Source organism: Budorcas taxicolor, chromosome 2, assembly GCF_023091745.1.
Source record: "Budorcas taxicolor isolate Tak-1 chromosome 2, Takin1.1, whole genome shotgun sequence".
NCBI lineage: Eukaryota > Metazoa > Chordata > Mammalia > Artiodactyla > Bovidae > Budorcas > Budorcas taxicolor.
Window position 1 is genome coordinate 177692046 of NC_068911.1, and position 6458 is coordinate 177698503.

General features: G+C 55.5%; 1 protein-coding gene across 1 annotated transcript in view; it reads right to left on the reverse strand.

The window, feature by feature from the left end:
* Nucleotides 1-5493: 5493 nt before the first annotated feature.
* Nucleotides 5494-6458, reverse strand: part of SLC66A1 (solute carrier family 66 member 1) — a 17626-nt gene continuing 16661 nt past the window's right edge. The window contains exon 9 of the mRNA XM_052664346.1: nucleotides 5494-6458. This exon is cut by the window's right edge and continues 197 nt beyond it. The gene's annotated coding sequence lies outside the window, so the exon portion shown is untranslated.

The following is a 6458-nucleotide window of genomic DNA, read 5'->3' on the forward strand; positions in this document are numbered from 1 at the left end:
GCCCCGGGGTCAGGAGTAACACTTGATAAGCCAGAAGCTGTAACTCTTATGACGTATGAGAGGCCTGACCTTACTAGTCTAGAATCTGCCGTCACTGGAAGGGCCGTCGCTGCTGTTTTCCGGCTCTGAGTCAGACTGGTGTGATGAGGAACCATGGGGTCAGAGACCAGATGTCCCCGGCGAGGGGAAGCAAGTGGCAGGAGAGCGGTGTGAGCCCCTGGCTGAGGGCCACCCCCTGGCCAGTCCTGACCCTGCTCGCACGGAGCTGGGCATCGTGGTGGCCGGTAGGCCCCTGGCATTCTGCAGAGGGACGCTAGGCTGGGGAAGCCGCACACGGGCTGTGGGGGGTCGGGGGCTCCCTGGGTCCCCTGCTGTGGCTGACTCCTGGGGCTTGGGGGCAGCATCACATGCCCCCTCCAGGGGCACCCGAGGTGCTTGCTTGGCACTTGACGGATGATGGGAGGTCGCTGAGGCGAGGGAGGGGCAGCAGGAGTCTGGTCTGGGCCCGGGGCTTCCGATCTCGCCCGCCTTCTGATCTCAGCCCCACCGGAGTCGCCCTGGTACGCCTGGCACCAGTGATGTTCTCCGTCTCTAGAAGCACGAGGGCTCCAGCGGGTGACCCGGGGATTCCTTCTGCACGGCCCTTCCACTCCCCTCTTGCTGCAACCTTAACAGTCCAGCCTCTCGGATGGAACCCTTCCTGAGCCCCAGATTCCAAGGCTCTGTCCTCAAACCTTCATTCATTCAGATCCTGGAGCAAGCAGCCGCTGTGCTGTAGGGCAGGCCCGAGGGGACCATTCCACCGGGAGGGTAGCCCAGGCCTGTGGGCCTGCTGTGGGCTCCTCTGCACTGCCACCCCCTCCCCGCGGCCCCGAGGGGCCGGGCAGCCTTTGCTCTAAGCCCTCAGCACAGGCAGAAGCAGGCAGCCTGCCCCCCAGGGTAGCCGGCCCCCTCGCTCACCCTACTCCCCTGGCTGGCGCCTCTGAGAGGGGACCTTTTTCTTCTGACCAGTGATTGTTGCTTGTTATTTTAAGTATCTGTAGCAAAATATTACAAGACAGTATGTCTCATTCCAAACAGTATTATTAAACATGATAAATATTAATTATAGAAGTTCAATATTATAAATTAAAATGTGTCACCATTTTTTCTCAATGTAACTAAAACCTGTAAAACCTTCAGCAGGAAATCCAGATTATACTTAATTACACCATGTCAAGTCGATGCTTAAGACAAAACTACTTCATGAGTGAGAGGTTTCTTATTGATTCTGCAAATCACTTTTCAGCTGTTCACAAAACAGGTGGTCTATTGATATTCTTTTAAAATTCATTGTTGAAAATTTTTCTTGTTTTATAAAAAGTTTGGACATAATTTCTGTCACTTCAACTCTAATTAGCTTTTTAAAAAGATGGGAATTTCAGAATACAAATAGTGTTTTATATAAGCTCATTAAAGAAATTTTCTGAAAGATATTTAAATGTGGGACAGTATTTTTAACATTTTTGTTTGAATTTCCTACTCTTTCTTAAGTAATTTAAAATATGACTTTAAATAATAAAATAGTACTTCATGAACACACTCATATGACCATTCTCTACCTTCCTTGTGAATGACTAAATATCATATATATGCGTGCACATGGATATGTGCGTATGTGTGTGTGCATACGTGTGTATATGTGTGTGTATGTCTGACAAGTCTAATGAATGAAATCCTTTACTTCCTCCACTCACCTAACTGGCCACCCATTCCTCACGCACATGGACACAGGTTATTTTGTAGTAACTGTGTCAGCAGCAATGTTGCAAGATTCATTTTCATAACCCATAACTCACCATTCGAGTTTTAAAAATAGCTGATGTGATGTTTATTCAGACAGCTTTACCGAGATACAATTCACATTCAGCTCACCCATTTAGTGTTCAAATGCAGGGACTTCCCCAGCGACCCAGCGTTTAGGACTCCACACATCCTCTGCAAGGGGACACGATTTTGATCCCTGGTCAGTGGAGAAGGCAATTGCACCCCACTCCAGTACTCTTGCCTGGAAAATCCCATGGACAGAGGAGCCTGGTGGGCTGCAGTCCACGGGGTCGCTAAGGGTTGGACACGACTGAGCGACTTCACTTTCACTTTTCACTTTCCTGCATTGGAGAAGGAAATGGCAACCCACTCCAGTGTTCTTGCCTGGAGAATCTCAGGGACAGGGGAGCCTGGTGGGCTGCCGTCTACGGGGTCACACAGAGTCGGACACGACTGAAGCGACTTAGCAGCAGGGAAGTAAGATCCCACATGCTGCTTGGTATAGCCGTAAAAAATAAGGTGTAGAAATCCATATGTTTAATGGAGTCACTCTACCGTACACCTTAAACTAACACATTTTTAGATCAATTATGCTTAGATAAGGAGCCTCCCTGGTGGCTCAGTGAAGAATCTGCCCCCAGTGCATGAGACCTGGGTCTGATCCCTGGATCGGGAAGGCCCCCTGGAGAAGGGAATGGCAACCCGCTCCAGTATTCTTGCCTGGAGAGTTCCACGGACAGAGGAGCCTGGAGGGCTGTAGTCGATGAGGTCACAAAGAGACACAACAGAGAGACTAACACTTTCATACTTAAATAAAATTTAAATATTTAAATATATATAAAATAAATAAACTGTACAATCCAACAGTTGTGTGATGGTTACGTGCCTCTCCGCTTGAGGGCTTCTCGAGGGACTGTGTTTCAGGCATTCACTCACTCGTTTGTTCACCCCTGTCCTGGGGACGTGATGGTCACGGGGGATATTGGTATACGGTCTGGTGGAGGTAGGGAAATACTCGCCAACAAGTCTCTTGAGCCCTCACGTGCGCTGGGTGCAGAGCCTCTGGTGGGTGGCTGTGTCAAGGGTGGCACGGGGCTGGGGGACAGATTCGTAGTTATCCTCTGGATTGTTAATCACAGCACAAGGCATTCCCCACTCCCTTGCTGTTCAGTCGCTCAGTTGTGTCCGACTCTTCACGACCCCAAACACTGCAGCACACCAGGCCTCCCTGTCCATCACCAACTCCCGGAGTTTGCTCAAACTCATGTCCATCGAGTCAGTGATGCCACCCAACCATCTCATCCTCTGTCGTCCCCTCCTCCTCCTGCCCTCACTCTTTCCCAGCATCAGGGTCTTTTCCAATGAGTTGGCTCTTCGCATCAGGTGGCCAAAGTACTGGAACTTCAGCTTTAGCATCCGTCCTTCCAATAAATATTTCTTTTAGGATGGACTGGTTTGATCTCCTTGCAGTCCAAGGGACTCTCAAGAGTCTTCTCCAACACCAGAGTTCAAAAGCATCAATTCTTCAGCACTCAACCTTTATCGTCCAGCTCTCACATCCATACATGACCATTGGAAAAACCATAGCTTTGACTAGATTGACACTGTCGGCAAAGTAATGTCTCTGCTTTTTAATACGCTGTCTAGGTTGGTCATAGCTTTTCTCCCAAGGAGCAAGAGTCTTTTAATTTCATGACCACAGTCACCATCTGCAGTGGCTTTGGAGCCCAAATGAAGTCTTTCACTGTTTCCATTGTTTCCCCAGCTGTTTGCCATGGGGCCGGAATTCGTGATCTTAGCTTTTAGAAAGTCGAGTTTTAAGCCAGCTTTTTCCTCTTTCCCCCTCATCAAGCGGCTCTTTAGTTTCTCTTCGCTTTCTGCCATCAGGGCTCTTTAGCTTCTCCCCACTCCCTGCCATGGGACTAACGCTAACTGATGTGGCTGACGCTTGGACATGCAGGTCCTTCTGTTTCAGGGAGCCCTGTGGTCCCACCATTCCTCTCCGATGAGAGCCAAGTGCAGCAGGAGGAGGGGTGAAGCGAGGGGACTGTAGATTTCTGCTTTCTCTTAGCTTCGGGGACTGAAGGCCATGCAGCCAGGGGAGAAAGGCAGTCCACCCGGGACCTTTCACCTCGGGGACCTCACCGGCCAGTGAGCACAGCCCAGTCTGGGCAGTAGAACTGAACGACGGTCAGACTGGTCTGCCCACTTTGGGAGGAACCCAGGGCGTCCCCTGGGTGGACACGTGTGGGTGGACACGCTGATGAGCCTTCACCTGGCAAACCTGCCTTGTGAGCCCACTACCACGATGGCCTCCGTCAGACAGGGCATGCCCGTGTCTCCATGGGACTCGCTGAGGAGGAAAGACAGAGCTCTTGTTAGACTGGGTGGTGCCTGCAAGCAAGAGCCGTCACCCCACCAGACAGGGTGTTCCCCAGAAGGAAAGGATTGCGTCACCCCCCAGGGCAGGGGCCGGGCTGGCACCCCCCAGGGCAGGGGCTGGGCTGGCACCCCCCAGGGCAGCGGCCGGGCTAGCTTGTGTCTCTTTCTCGCCCAGCTCAAGCCCAGGCCCGCACCTGGCTTCACGCTGAGCCCCCAGGTCCTCTGGCTGGGGGGCCGCCAGCCCAGCACAGCGCTGGGTGGAGCCAGACCCTGGCTGCAAAGGGCACTGAAGCAGCTGGCACGTGGGTGTGGGAGGTGCTGCTCGGGACAGTGGGGAGGGGGCCTGAGCCCAACAGGGTGGTGCCGCCCCCACGGGCAAGGGTGGGGCTGGACCCCCAGCCAAGGGCGGGGCCTCTGACGGCCGCCGGGGGCGGGGGGTGGGGGTGGTGTCTGCAGTGAGTGGCCTCAGGCAGAAGGAACTGCTTCTGGCCCCAGGCCCTGGGCACGCTGCTTAGCTCTTCCGAGCCTGTTTTCCCATCTGGAAAATGGCCACGACCGCACCTCCCTCCGAGGGGGTTGTGGGCAGCGAGAGGGTACGGCCCGGACCCCACACAGCGTGTGCTCAGCAAATGTCAGCTGCAGGCCCATCCAGGATGGAGCTGAGGTGACGGGGCCCCCTCGCCCCAGCTGAACCCTAGACCCCAGTTCCCTCCTTCTCTCCACCCGCCCCTGCCAAATCCAGCCGCCTGCCACCAGCCTGGGCATCCGGCCCAGCCCCCACCACCGCCTTCACATCAGCCCCACGTAGGGGGCAGCCCTGACTCCCACCCCCGGCCTTTGCACACACTGTTCCCTCGACCGCTCCAGGGCCCTCCTCCAGGAAGCCTTCCCCGATTGCCTCGTTCCTCCAGCAGATTGTACCTTCTGGCCACAGTCCTTCCCTCCACAGCCCGGCAACCACCTCCCCTCCTTGAAGGTGAGGACCAGAGTTGGTCCACCCCAGGTGCCCAGCACAGTGTGGGGCAGGGTGGAGAGAAGAGCTGCCCTTGGCAGTATTTGTGGCACCAGACTGGGCCAGGCATCCCCTGAGGCTGGAGAAGGAAGATGCTGAGAGACAGGCTCACGCTGAGGCCCGCCTCCTCCCTACCAGCCTTCAGCCTCACCTGGTGCCTCCCACCCCGATGGCTCCTGGGACCTGGGCAGGCCAGGGAGCGGTGTGTGGGGCCAGAGGGGAGCTTTGTCCCCAGGCCCCCACAAGGTTGTGGCCAAGAGGAAGTGGACTCGGCATGGGGTCTGGTAGACACATCGAGGCTGCGGCAGAGGAGCTAGAGCTCCGGGCTAAGCTCTGCCCTCCTCTCCACCCTTCCCACCTGCAACACCCTTACTTCCCCGGGGTTATCTCCTGCTCATCCGTCTGCCGTGTCACCTCCCCCTGGAAGGTCTCCCCGATTTCCAGGGGAATCTGATTGTCCTCCGCCATCAAAAAATGACCAAAGCTAACCTTCATGGAGCTTTTACTGCCGCCACACTTGGGGTAACCTCCATAGCCACACCATTTTATTTGCTCCTTAGAAGGGCATGAGAAGTGGTGGTACTATCGTCCCATTGCACAGATAAGGTAAGTGTGGCACAGGGGAGCGGAGGTGCAGAACCAAGGTCTGAACCTTAACTGTCCTGCTTCTTGCTGAGCGCCACAGAGCGGGGACCCCGTTGGAGGGTCTTTTCTCGCCGCTGCATCCTTACCACCAGGTATGGAGCCGTCACAGAGAAAACAGGTTGAAGAACTCAGAGGCCCGGGAGGCTAGGCAGGGACAGGCCAGCAGACACAGCCCCCTCCAGCCTAGATCTCCCACACTCTGAGCCCTCAGGCCCACCTGGGGCCTGACTCCCATCCCTCCCCATTCCCCAGAGCCTGGCATCTGGGGAAGGAAGACCACCACAGGCCACCTGGGAGTACCGTTTACTAGGCTGCGTGTGGTGGACGGAGCAGGCCTGGGTGCGCCTGGGCCCCTCCTTGGGGGGTGAGGGGTGCCAAGGGGGTGATGGGCAGTGAGGTAGGTGAATCACAGGGCTCAGGGCCTCTGAGAGGTGAGTGTTTGCTGCAGCTGGTTCCCGGGCTCCAGGGAGAGTGGCCTCAGGCCCCGGGGAGGACAAGTCCCAAGTGGGGGTGATGGGCCAGGGGCCGTTTTCCTGGAAGAGGTGGTCAGCCAGGGCTTCAGCTCACGAGCCTTTGAGGGTGCTGGGGGGCGGTTGGGCTGGCAGTTCTGGGC